At 33.4% G+C, this 12,379-nt stretch overlaps 1 pseudogene; it reads right to left on the bottom strand.

Annotated features, from left to right (window-relative positions):
• Nucleotides 1-10,100: 10,100 nt before the first annotated feature.
• LOC123245935 lies at nucleotides 10,101-11,845 on the bottom strand (annotated as a pseudogene).
• Nucleotides 11,846-12,379: the final 534 nt, after the last annotated feature.

The raw sequence follows: 12,379 nt of genomic DNA, 5'->3' as shown, positions 1-12,379 counted from the left end.
CATTCATTATCTTAGTTTCAAGAACTTTGGAATCTGATTCCAACTTGGACCTTAAATAGCACCCCAAGGGAGACTAGAAGATAGATGTCTCTACAATACCTTAAGTATTCCAAACCTTTTTAGTACAATTTGTATAAAACTACATTTGCAGCACTAGATGATGAGTTTCAATATAAATGTCAGCATATAACAACATTCATATTGCATATTATATATACATATGTGTGTGTCATTTTAACACAGGAATGTTGGTATAAGAATAAGTTAGTTGTTAAAAATCTGAGCGATTAAATTGACTCATTGAATCAAGTCTCCATCCAAGGGGCAATATTACCTGAAGTGAATATCTTGCTCTTCTCCCTATTTCTGAAGAAAAAAAGGATAGGCTCATAAATGTTTCATCATTATCTCTCAGTGAATATATATGTATATACATGTATATATAGAACTATATGCACATATGTACATACATACACATACATGTATGTATATACATATTCATACATACTTGTTTGTGTCTATGTATATATCAAAGTATATATTCTATAGTATATACTTATATATCATTAAAAGCCCATCCCTAACACTCCTAAAACTATTGAAGGTCAGATGATAAAGAAATTTCTTTTTTGTCATGAAAAACACTGCAGATCATTCCACTTCTTAAAAAGAACTGGCTATTGTTTGTAAAGTCTATCACTGAGGCTCTCTTTTTCCATTGGTCATATGTAGAGGCAGCTGGTGATACAATGGATGCAGTTGACCTGGAGTCAAGAAGAAATGAATTCAAATATCTTCAAACATTTACTGAATGAGTACCCCTAAATAAGTTAGTTCACCTGTTTGCCTCAGTTTCCTCAATTATTAAATGGAATAATAATAGCACCTACTTTACAGAGTTGTTGTAAGCATCAAATGAGATTATATTTGTTAAAACATGTTTAAAACTATGCCTGGCTCACAATAGGTGTTATATATTTATTCCTTGATTTCTCCCTTTATAGGAAAAATATGTCCCTGAAACCCCTTAGAATGTTTATGAAGAAATATCCCTGCCATTGTGAGAGGTATAAATATTAGAAAAGTCATAAAGCTACTAATGATATCTCATTAATGATAAGCTAAAGACTACAACTATAGACTACCCTCAATATTTGAATCCCTCTCTCTATTATCATGTCAGTATTCAGTAAGTTGCCAAAGTCTTATCATTAGCCTTTTTGACTCTTACTCACTAACTGTTGAACATGCTAGAGAAAGCAGAGCAACTTTGACAATTGAATTTTACTAAATATTTTTATTACTGAATGACAGTTTGACTTTCAGCATGGCAAGCAATTCTTTTATTCTTCTCTGATCAGTTTTCTATCACACTCCCTACATTAGCTAATTTTCTATTCCCCCATAAGTGTCCTATACCATCGCAGCTCTCCTTTCTCCAGAAGAAGCCCTCATCTTCTACTTTACAAAAAGATGAGACCACATTCTATCACACACCTTATTCTTTATTCTACACAATCTCTTTAAAACACCTTCCATTATATTCTACTTTGATTTACTCCCTGGGAAAAAAGAAATTCTTTCCTAAATCAAAGTTAACTTCGTTTATTCTATTACACCCTAATATCATACCCTTTTATCTTCTCCAGATACTGGAACCTTCATTTATCCTTCTTCCTTCTACCATATTCAAACTTTTCTTTATCCACTCATGTGTTTGCCAATACTAAAATAAACAAGAATATAAATAAACATAGATGGAACCCTTTCTTTTAACTGGCTCACTAAAATTATATAATATACTGACATAAATGAATATAATTATGTGTATATATAAATGTATATCTCATGTCCTTTTCAAAGCCAAACCACAAGAAGACCATCTATACTTATTGCTTTCATTTCCTTACTTCCTAGTCAATTTTTTACTCTTGTATCTGAATTTTTAACCTCATCACTGGACCGATGATAATTTCATGAATGTTGCTGATGATTTATTATCTGCTAAACTAAATGACATTCTCTCAATCATCATTTAACTTGATCTCTTTTCTAAAATCTCACCTACTGCTCCTTTATGGGACCTTTAAATTTCCTTCTCTATACCCTTTCAGTATTTACTTCATCTACCATTGTTTGAACTACTATTTTTATGCAATAACTCCAAATTTTTTTTTCTATCACTCATGTTTCTTCCCAAAGACAACCATACATTGCCAGCTTCCTTTTAGTTCAAGGACCTTGCTACATAAGCATTTCAAATACAGCAAGTTCAGAATAGGATTCAATATTTTTCCCTTAAACTTACCTCACGTACAAACTTTTGCATTAGAGGTCACTGCCATTGTTCCAATCACACCTTCTAGCATGCCAAATCAACTGCGAGGAGGTTGCCAATTTTACCTAAATCAAATAATGAAAAACACATATTATTAGGATGTCATGGGCATTGGTGCTAGGTTCAGAGACAACTATGATGAGTTATGCAATGATGTAGGATAATTCTAAGGGACTCATGAATAAGAATGACTATCTACAACCAAAGAAGGAACAGAGTCTAAATGCAGGTTGAACTATAGCATTCTTCAACTTATTCTCCATAAATTTTTCTCTAGTGTAATATGTGTCTTGTTTCATAATGTGACCACCTGGAAATATGTATTGTATGATAACACATGTAAAACCCATATCATATTACCCATTGTCTTGGGTAGGGGAAGGGGGGAGAAGAGAACATAAATTAGGAAGTGTCAGATAATGATGATTAAGATTCGTTTCAACATGTTCTGGAGAAAATTAAAAAAAAAATAAAGTTATGAAGACAAAGATGAAAGGACCATAAACCCTCAAGGATATTATAACCTGTAGGGAATAAGGGAAAATAATGTACATACATGAGAATTTACTAAAGGTAGGAGTAGGGAGAAACATTTGACCTATAATTTCATTGATATAAGGAATCATCACATGAAGAATATCTTTCAACCAATTCTCATTAATAGCTTAACTGGAACTTAAAGTCTAAGAGAGGGACTTAGAGCACTTAGAGGAGTTAAATGTTTTACCCAGCATCTCCATAGGCAATTTTGTCAGAGATAAGAATTGAATCCAGACTTTTTTGGCTAAATGTATTACTTACAAACTAAAGAAAAAGAAAGAAATTAAGCATACAAGTAAAAAAAATGACCATGATTGAATGATGGCATTCTTTATAACAAATGAATCATGTAAAAATCACATAAACAATAATTGTTTGAAAGAGAACCAAAATATATAAGATGCAGTTAAAACAATCCTCAAATAAAAATTATTTCTCTGAAATCATACATTAAGAAAAAAGAAAGAAAAAATGATTCATGAACTGAAAAGTCTACTACAAATAGGCAATTTGATAAATAAATATCACTCTGAAAATAGAAACAAAATCTTGAAAATATTAGGATAAACAGATGATCTACTGCAATTTCTATGATGAGAAATTATATACATATATAGTACTATATTGTTATCTATACACACATATATATATATATATATCAATAACTAATACATTAGTTGATCAATGATTGCTCTTGGTGATAAAAGGAAAAGAAATATCCACCATGTTAATGATTAAATAAAATTTTGTAAGCTTTCAGTTCTCCTCTGGATATACCAAGGTATCTCTTGGTAAATAGGCAGTGAGAAAGTAGTCCATCAACCTCTCATTCCCTCCTCAGTTTATTGGTTGATAATGGAAAATCACAGGTCCTGCTCCAATGATCAGGTCATATTTAGTTAAGTTGACATTATCCATTCACTGAAATGGAGAGTCAAAGACTCTGTTCAGTGGCTTGAAAACACACCTTATCTAAGATAGATTTTATTTACTGGACAAAATAGAACCCATGGTCTCACTTTTATATTGCCCTACCATTAAAGATACTCTAGGATGGGACATTCCTTGAATTTTATTTTTTTTAAACCCTTAACTTCTGTGTATTGTCTCCTAGGTGGAAGAGTGGTAAGGGTGGGCAATGGGGGTCAAGTGACTTGCCCAGGGTCACACAGCTGGTAAGTGTCTGAGGCCGGATTTGAACCTAGCACCTCCCGCCTCTAGGCCTGACTCTCCTTGAATTTTCTAAAAAGAAGTTAAGAGGTCTTGAAGAACAAACCTAGACCTGAGTTCAGAACTCAGAAATAGAAATAATACAAATTATTAAAAATAAATCTTATCACGACAAATTAATTCATTATATTTCCCAAAAAACATTTCTTCTAACTCATCTATTTTCTTGAAGGCTTCACCTTTCTACCAATCAATAAGGTTCAAAAATCTGGAATCACGTTGGATACTCTCTTAGTGAATTAATCAACATTAATAAAGCCCTTACTCTGTGTTAGGTTAGTGTTCTTAAAGAGTTTATATTCTTTAATGGGAGATGACATAAAGAAGAGTAATTATATATATATATATATATTGTGTATGTGTGTGTGTGTGTGGGGGAAGGAACTAAAAAAATCTGGAAAAGTCTTCATGTAGAAGGTAGTACTTGACCTATAGATTAAAAGGAAAAACGTAATTCTAAGGAATAAAATAAATAAAGGAGTACATTTCTGGTTTGACGTGGGAGAAGAGCCAAAACAAAGACATAAAGAAAGTTGATGGACTATCTTGTGTGAAGAAAAGACAATTTGGTTAGACTGTGGGGGGCAGAATAAGATTGATTATTATAAGGCAAGAGAATAAGAATTTATCTCTTTTCACATCAAATTAGTTACAAGATTGTCAATTCAACCTCCTTAACATCTCATGTTTTTCCACTCTACTTAGAAAGCCAATGCCCTATTGCAAGCATTCATTACATTTTGCCTGTGACTGTTGAAATAGCTTCAATATTTTCCTGTATTTGACTCAAGTCTCTCATTTTTGTAATCAATGTTTCAAATAACTGCCAAAAAAGTTTTTTTCAAATCATAAGAATATCCATGTGTGTCTAATACAATCCATTACATTTATTGCCTATCACCTTTATAAGCTTATTTGGAGGGAAGGAAAGAAACAAATATTTATTAAGTGTTTACTATGAATGAGGCACTGAGCTAACTGAACAATTTGAAAACCAATAGATGGGTGAAAAAATTCCTGCCACCAAGGAGCTTAGTTAATAATAAAAGAAGATAGTACATAAAAGGGAAATGAAAAATAAGGATGAGATGATAAGGTAAAATGGAATATTTTGCATTCAAGAAAATCAGAATCAGTAGAATATGGCACCAACACTAAAATGATCATTCATTAGGGCACAAAAATTTATAATAAAATGCAGAAAAGCAGAAATATTAAATGTATTGCTTTAAGATGATGATGACATAAAATTATATTCAATAAAGTTCCATGAAATCATAGATTGAAATTAATTGGAAATGAAATCATATGATTCTAAAAATGAGTGGGTCAAAGAACAAATCATAGGACAATCAATAATTTAATTAAAGAGAATTATAAAGACATACCAAAATTCTGGGATGTAGTCAAAGTAGTACTTTGGGGAAATTTTATAGTTCTAAACATTTCTACAATAAGAAATGAAAACGCAGATTAATGAATTGCACATGCAACTAAAACAAAAACTAGGAAAAAAACAAATTTAGAATCTCCAATTAAATATTAAATAGGAAACCATGAAAACCAAGGAAGGAAGGAGTAAAGCTGAAAATAAGAAAACCATTGAACTACTAAATAAAACTAGGGGCCACTTTTTTAAAGTTAGAAAACAATAAAATAAGGAAACCATTGGTTAATTTTATTTTAAAAGGAAAGAAAAGCAATTTACAAGCATCAAAAATGAAAAGAATGAATATACCGCCAATGAAGAGGTAATTAAAGCAATTATTATGACCTTTCTTCTCAATTATATGACAATAACTCTAACAAAATAAGAGAAATTAATGAATATTTACAAAAAATACATAGCCCAGATTTTTAAAAAATGGAACTAGAACTGTTAAATAATCCTAATTTAAGGGGAAAAAACTTTGAACAATCAATGGGACACTAAGAAAAAAATCCCCAGGACATGAAAGATTCACAAGTGAATTCTTCAAAACATTTGAAGAACAATTAATTGCAATGATACAAAAATTATCTGAAGAGAATGGGCAAAGAAGAAGTTCTACCAAATTCTTTTTATACAAATATTTTGATAATATCTAACCAGGAAGAGTAAAAACAGATAAAATAGATCACATATCAATTTCCCTAATGAATACTGTGGTAAAATTATAAATTAAAATTTTAAATTAAAAAAATAAAATAAAATGTTAGCAAGGAGATTACATTAAAAGATATTATAAAGGAAAACTGTTCTAATATTTTCAAACAAGAGAGGGAAATAGAAATGGAAAGTATCCACTAATCACCTCTTGAAGAAATCCCAAATTTAAAAATCTATAATATTATAGTCCAATTCCAGATAATACAAGCCAAGAACAAATAAACAACCAGAAAAAAATTAAATATCTATACAGATTACATGAGAGTTAGCAGTTTCTACATTGAAGTTCAGAAGGCATGGAATATAATATTCTACAAAGTAAAGTATCTAGGCCTGCAATCAAAAATCACTTATTCAGCAAAACTGAGAATAATACTCCATGGGAAAAATGGAAATTTAATGAATTAGAGGAATTCCAGATATTCCTGAAAAAAATTAGAGATAAAATGAGAATTCAATAATCAAATCTGACACTTAGAAGAAGCATAAAAAGGTAAACAGAAAAAAATCAAAAGAAAAAAGGAAGACTAGAGGAAATCAGTGGAGTTAAACTGATCACAAAAGTGGCAACTAGGATACTTATGATTTCTATAGTACAAGAGATACCAGAAGTATGTAATATACTTATAATAATGGAGGGAAACACTGGGATGGAAATTATTACATAGGAAAACGATAACTGGAATACTTAAGCTACTTATGGCAAGAGATATTTAAGATACTTCAGATACTTTAAGTAAAAAAGGGGGGAAATGGAGTTAAACTGATTACATGACTAGTAAGAAGATGAAAACTAAGATGCTTCAGATCTCTATTATACTTGAAGTATCTCTTTAGGATGTTTATAATACTGAAGATACTTAAGAATATTATCACTTTTTGGGCAATGAATAGGAGTATGTGTATCATAATATTTTTAAAAATTAAGGGAAAAGGAAGAATAATACACTTTAAGAATAGGAAAGGAGAGAAAACTAGAGGTAAATTATCACACATATGGAGCCATGAAAGAATTTATTCAGTGGAAGTGAAGGTGAAGGGTAGTAGGCAATGCTTGGAATTTACTCTTATTGGAATTAGGATGAAGTGGGAATAGCATCCACACTCAGTTAGCTTTGGGAATATATTTTAACCAACAGGGAAGTAAGAAGGAAAGGTGGAACAAAAAAGAGGGAGACAGACAAAATGGAGGATAATTCAAAAAAGCAGGTAAACAGATGGAAAATTATTTGTGAACAGTGAAAGGCTGAAAGGAGAGAAAAAGATAAGGGCACAGCACACACACAATTAATAATAGTAAATCTGAATGTCAATGGGATGAACTCACCTATAAAAGGAAGAGAATAACAGAGTGGATAAAAAGCCAGAATCCCACAATATACTGTCTACAATAAACTAATTTAAGTCTAGGGGACATACTAAGAGAAAATGTAAAGGGCTAGAATAAAATCTATTATGTTCCAGATAAAATTTAAAAAATCAGGGGTAATGTTTATGATTTCAGACAAAGCAAAACTGAAAATTAACCTAATTTAAAGAAATGAGATATGAAAATATATATTGATAAGAGGAAACATAGATGATGAAGTAATATAATATTAATATTCTCTCTCTCCACATATATATGTATATATGCATATATATGCACCAAATAGCATTACATCCAAATTCCTATGTAGAAACTATATTAATTAAAAAGAAATAGACAATAAAACCATACTAATAGAAGACATTAGCCTTCCCTTCATGAATAATATAAATTGAAAACATAAAAAAAATTAAGGAGTTAAATAGAATTTTATCACTACATAGAAAAAATTGTTTACCTGGAAAATAGATTCAGGAAAGTTAAAATAAGAATATTTCATTTCTTGAAAGCCATGATAAAAAACTAGTCACCATATTGAAAAAAATATCAAGAAAAACATCTCTGATGTTCTTGAACAGAAGGGAAAAAATGAAAGAATCCACGAATCACTTACTGAAATCTATCCCCAAATTTAAAATCCTAAGACTATTATAGCCAAATTCCTAATTTCCAAGCCAAGAACAACATTCTTTAAGCAACCAGATAAAAATTCAGACATTGTGGAACCACAATCATAGTTCCATAGGATCTTTTAGCTTTTATACTAAAAGACTGGAAGACATGGGATATGATATTTTGCAAGCCAAAGAATCTAGTCCTACAAGCAAAAGTCATCTACCCAGGAAAACAAAGCATAATACTCTAGGGAAAGAAATGGACATTTAATGAAATAGAGGAATTCCATGCATTTCTGATGAAATGACCACAGCTAATAAGAAAATTTAATAAAGAACTTTGACAGTTGAAAGGAGCATAAAAGTGTAAACATAAAAAAACACAACCTTGAGGGAATCAGTGCAGTTAAACCAATTATATCCCAGGAAAGTGGTAACTAGGATATTTAGGATTTCTATAATATAAGAGATATCTTAAGTTCTTAGTATAATCAAGGAAAACAAGAGGGTTAAACAGATAGCATTCCTTGCATGAATATTTAGTAATAATAGAATATTAAGTGATAACTAGAATATTTAAATTACTTAAGATACAAGAGACATTTAAGATACTGAAGATACTTTAAAATAATCAAGAGAAACAATAAAGTTAGATGACATTGAGTGTCTAAGCCAGTGATTCCCAAAGTGGGTGCTACTGCCCCCTGGTGGGTGCTGCAGCGATCCAGGGAGGTGGTGATCACCACAGATGCATTTATCTTTCCTATTAATTGCTATTAAAAATTAAAAATATTAATTTCCAGAGGGCTAAGTAATATTTTTTCTGGAAATTGGGCGGTAGGCCAAAAAAGTTTGGGAACCACTGATTTAAGCTATCTAAAGTACTCAAGATACCTAAGGAGCTGAAGATAAACTAGCCTTCCAAATCAAGAGGAAAAAAAATGGTACTGATGAAATGTAAGTACCAGAGTAGATTAGATCTTGAAATTTTAAGTATTTAAAGTATTTAAGTATTTAAGAGATTTCTTTGAGCTGTTCAAAGTATTTTCTATGTTACATGGGAGCTCTGGAATTTGGGCTACAATATTACTGAGGGTTTTCATTTTGAAACTGTGTAGTTGAAATTTTGTACCCCAGGACTACATTACCCAGAATCCCTATCCTCTGCATCCTCACATATGTCCTGACATTTTGTTGTTAAAAGTTTCTGCAACCATGCCCTTGGGGTTTTTTCCTGCTATTGTAGCTGGAAAAATGTTCTTTCTCTCTCTCATTTTATTTCCCTTTACTTCAAGTTATTATTACTAATAAATCTTATAAAACTAATACTTGGAGTAATTGGATATTTAATTTTAATCTTACATAATTTCTTTTAAGAAGTAACTGGTGGATTCTTTCAATTACTATTTACTCTCTGGTTCTAAGATATAAAGGTAGTTGCTCTCTATGATTTCTTTTTTTTTTCTACCTTCAAGGATGGAAGTTTTATTCAGATGATTCAGAATTTATATATGCCTTAATAAAGATAGCAAGAGTTAAGAGGGAGAAAACCCACCTCCTTCCTTGTATCTGTCCTATCGCCCAACCAGCTTTCAGAATCTAACTCATTAATATTATTAATGTTTCTGCTAAGAGGAGGACCTTAGGCACGAATCATACAGACAGTTTTATGGTTCTACTAAAACACATCAAAACTTTTCCTTTAAAAAGCTGTACATCTCTCTCTGGCTACACTAGTTGGAAATTCTCCAGTTAGTTTAATACTTTAACAGCTGCAGCAGCATGCAAAAGAATTTCATTTTGTTTTCCTTTTTTTTCCTTAAAAAAAAAGTTAAGAAAGGTCTCCAGGAGATGGTGAGTTTATTTTGTCTTGTCTGGATAGAAGTTTGATTTGCTCTCAAATGTTGCAGGTTGGCGAGACACAGGGAAAAAAACCCAAGATGTGGAGGTTTTTTCGGTGTAATCTTGGCTCTCATTTTCATCTTCACCATCAATAGAGACAGCTGTGTACTTGCTTGCAGAACTGAATTTAGAGGCCAGATTTTCTTCAGGGTTTTTTGGCTCAGATGCAGATCTGGAGTCGATCTTTTCTACTATCTTTCCTCTCAGACTCCTTCCAATGGTCTTGGTTTCCTCCATCCACTGGACCAAGGTTGGAGTTCCCACTTTGGCCTTTCAGTACAGTCACCCCATCTACCTTATTCTCATCTTTCCTTGAAAGATTAGCTGGTCCTTCCTTAGACCTGCTGGGATGGGTTGCCTTTAAGGGAAGCTGATCTGATTTAGAAGGCTTGAAAGTTGGAGACTGAGAGTCTTCTTCCTTGATGAATGTTTCATTTTCTAGGGATTTCTCTTTCCATCCTTTGTGTGTTTCTGCTAGATGGAGCGGTATTCCCAGTCTGTGAAGACTCACTTCCCAACCTTCATTGTTCCTGAGTTTCCTCATTTCACCAACTTGGGTGTCTCTCCCGGGGCCATCTTTCTAGTTTTGGCTCCTCCAGTTGCCACTACAGTTTCTCTTGCTCCTTCTGTAGCTGTTCCTCTACCTCTCATTCCCTAGCCCCTGTATCTACCTGCTTTGCTCCTCCAAAGATGGAGACTGCTCAGCTAGACTGAGAAGTGCTAACTGAGGAATCTTCATCCTTGGGGGTACTCCTGGGCTTCAGATTCAGTTTGGGTCTCTGGGGAGGACCTCTGTCTTCCCTCCTAAAATCATTCTGGCTGTAATCGTCTCAAGTTCCATTACCGATAATCTCATCTATCATATCTATCTTCATAGCAATCTCCTCCTCCTCTGTAGTCAACATCTCGATGGTACTCACTGCTGAATGCTCTTCTGCCACCACCTAACCCATCATAGTCTTTGCTGCCCCTATCATCATAGCAATCCTGGCCTCCATATCAGTCCATATCCCGTGGTGGACCATCATGGTACTGTCTGTATCATAACGATCACTGTACTTGTCTCTAAAGCTATCATCACCCCTTCGAGGAGAACAGTCATCAAAGCTTTCTGTGTCAGTTTTGTCAGAATCCCAATTTTGATACTGATCACAGCCAAAGGAATGATCATCTCGATCTTTATCTTGTGCTTGATCAGCAACATCTTGTATTCTTTGGTTGCCTATAGACTCTTCATTCAGGCTCAAGGTGCTGAGTAGTGAGTCCAAATCCTCAAACTCAGCATAACCAAAACCTTTCAATCTTTCGGTTTGGTTCTCATGGCAAATGTACTACACTGATATTCAATCCCCTAAATAAATCCTTGATGGAATCCTCCATTACATCATAGGGCAGGTTCCCTAGAAAAGCAATGTAGTGTGGCGACTTGGGAAGATGGCTACTATCAATACTGGGTTCTCGAGAAGCCCTCAGAACAGTGAGTAGGATGGAACGGTCAGTTGGAGGTGCCCTGTACATGTCATCATCATTACTATGCCAAGTGGTGGAAACATCTCCTTCCATGTCATCAGTTTCATCAACCCAGCTGACTGGTTTGGGCACAAAAGTGCTTCCTCCCCACCAGTTCCACCATCCTCAGCAAGGAAGTCTGTCAAGGTGAGGGTTTTATCCTTCTTACTCTTCTTTTTAGCTGAAACTGCCATGTTGGGAGAGGGAGAGAGAAGGCAAAGCTCGATAATTTCTGAAAATGTGATCATGTAGGTATTTTCTTTAATCAAGGCTTTCAGGCAGTGCAATAATTTTCAAATTATCTCTTGTAAGAAATAAAATTAAGACTCTGGTCCTTATTTTTCATAAAGATTTTTAGTGAGTAGGATAGATATAAAGAGAAAAAAAAGTTTATTCTAACTCACCACATGTGTGGTATCCCTGGCCACTGTAGTTTATTTTCCAGCACCATCACCTGGGACAGAGATCCCCCACTTCCTTGTCTCAACCTTTTAACCTCCTCCTCCCTTCCAGGTCAAACTCAATCATTTCCTGATCAAGTACCTAGACCACAGTCCCATGACTCACGCTTGGTGACCTAGGTGATGCAAATTCACACAGACTCATGTAGACTTATGTTGCCTGTGTTACCCAGAAAGGGGGGTGGGCAGGGCTTTCCTCATACTCCTTTTGATCTATTTTCCAGGTTAACTTTTATCTATAAAATATTTCACATTCACTTCTTTCTT

The sequence above is a fragment of the Gracilinanus agilis genome, chromosome 4 (assembly GCF_016433145.1).
Source record: "Gracilinanus agilis isolate LMUSP501 chromosome 4, AgileGrace, whole genome shotgun sequence".
In the NCBI taxonomy this organism is placed as follows: Eukaryota; Metazoa; Chordata; class Mammalia; order Didelphimorphia; family Didelphidae; genus Gracilinanus; species Gracilinanus agilis.
Note: the sequence above shows the minus strand (reverse complement) of the source record. Positions and strands in the feature narration are given on the sequence as shown.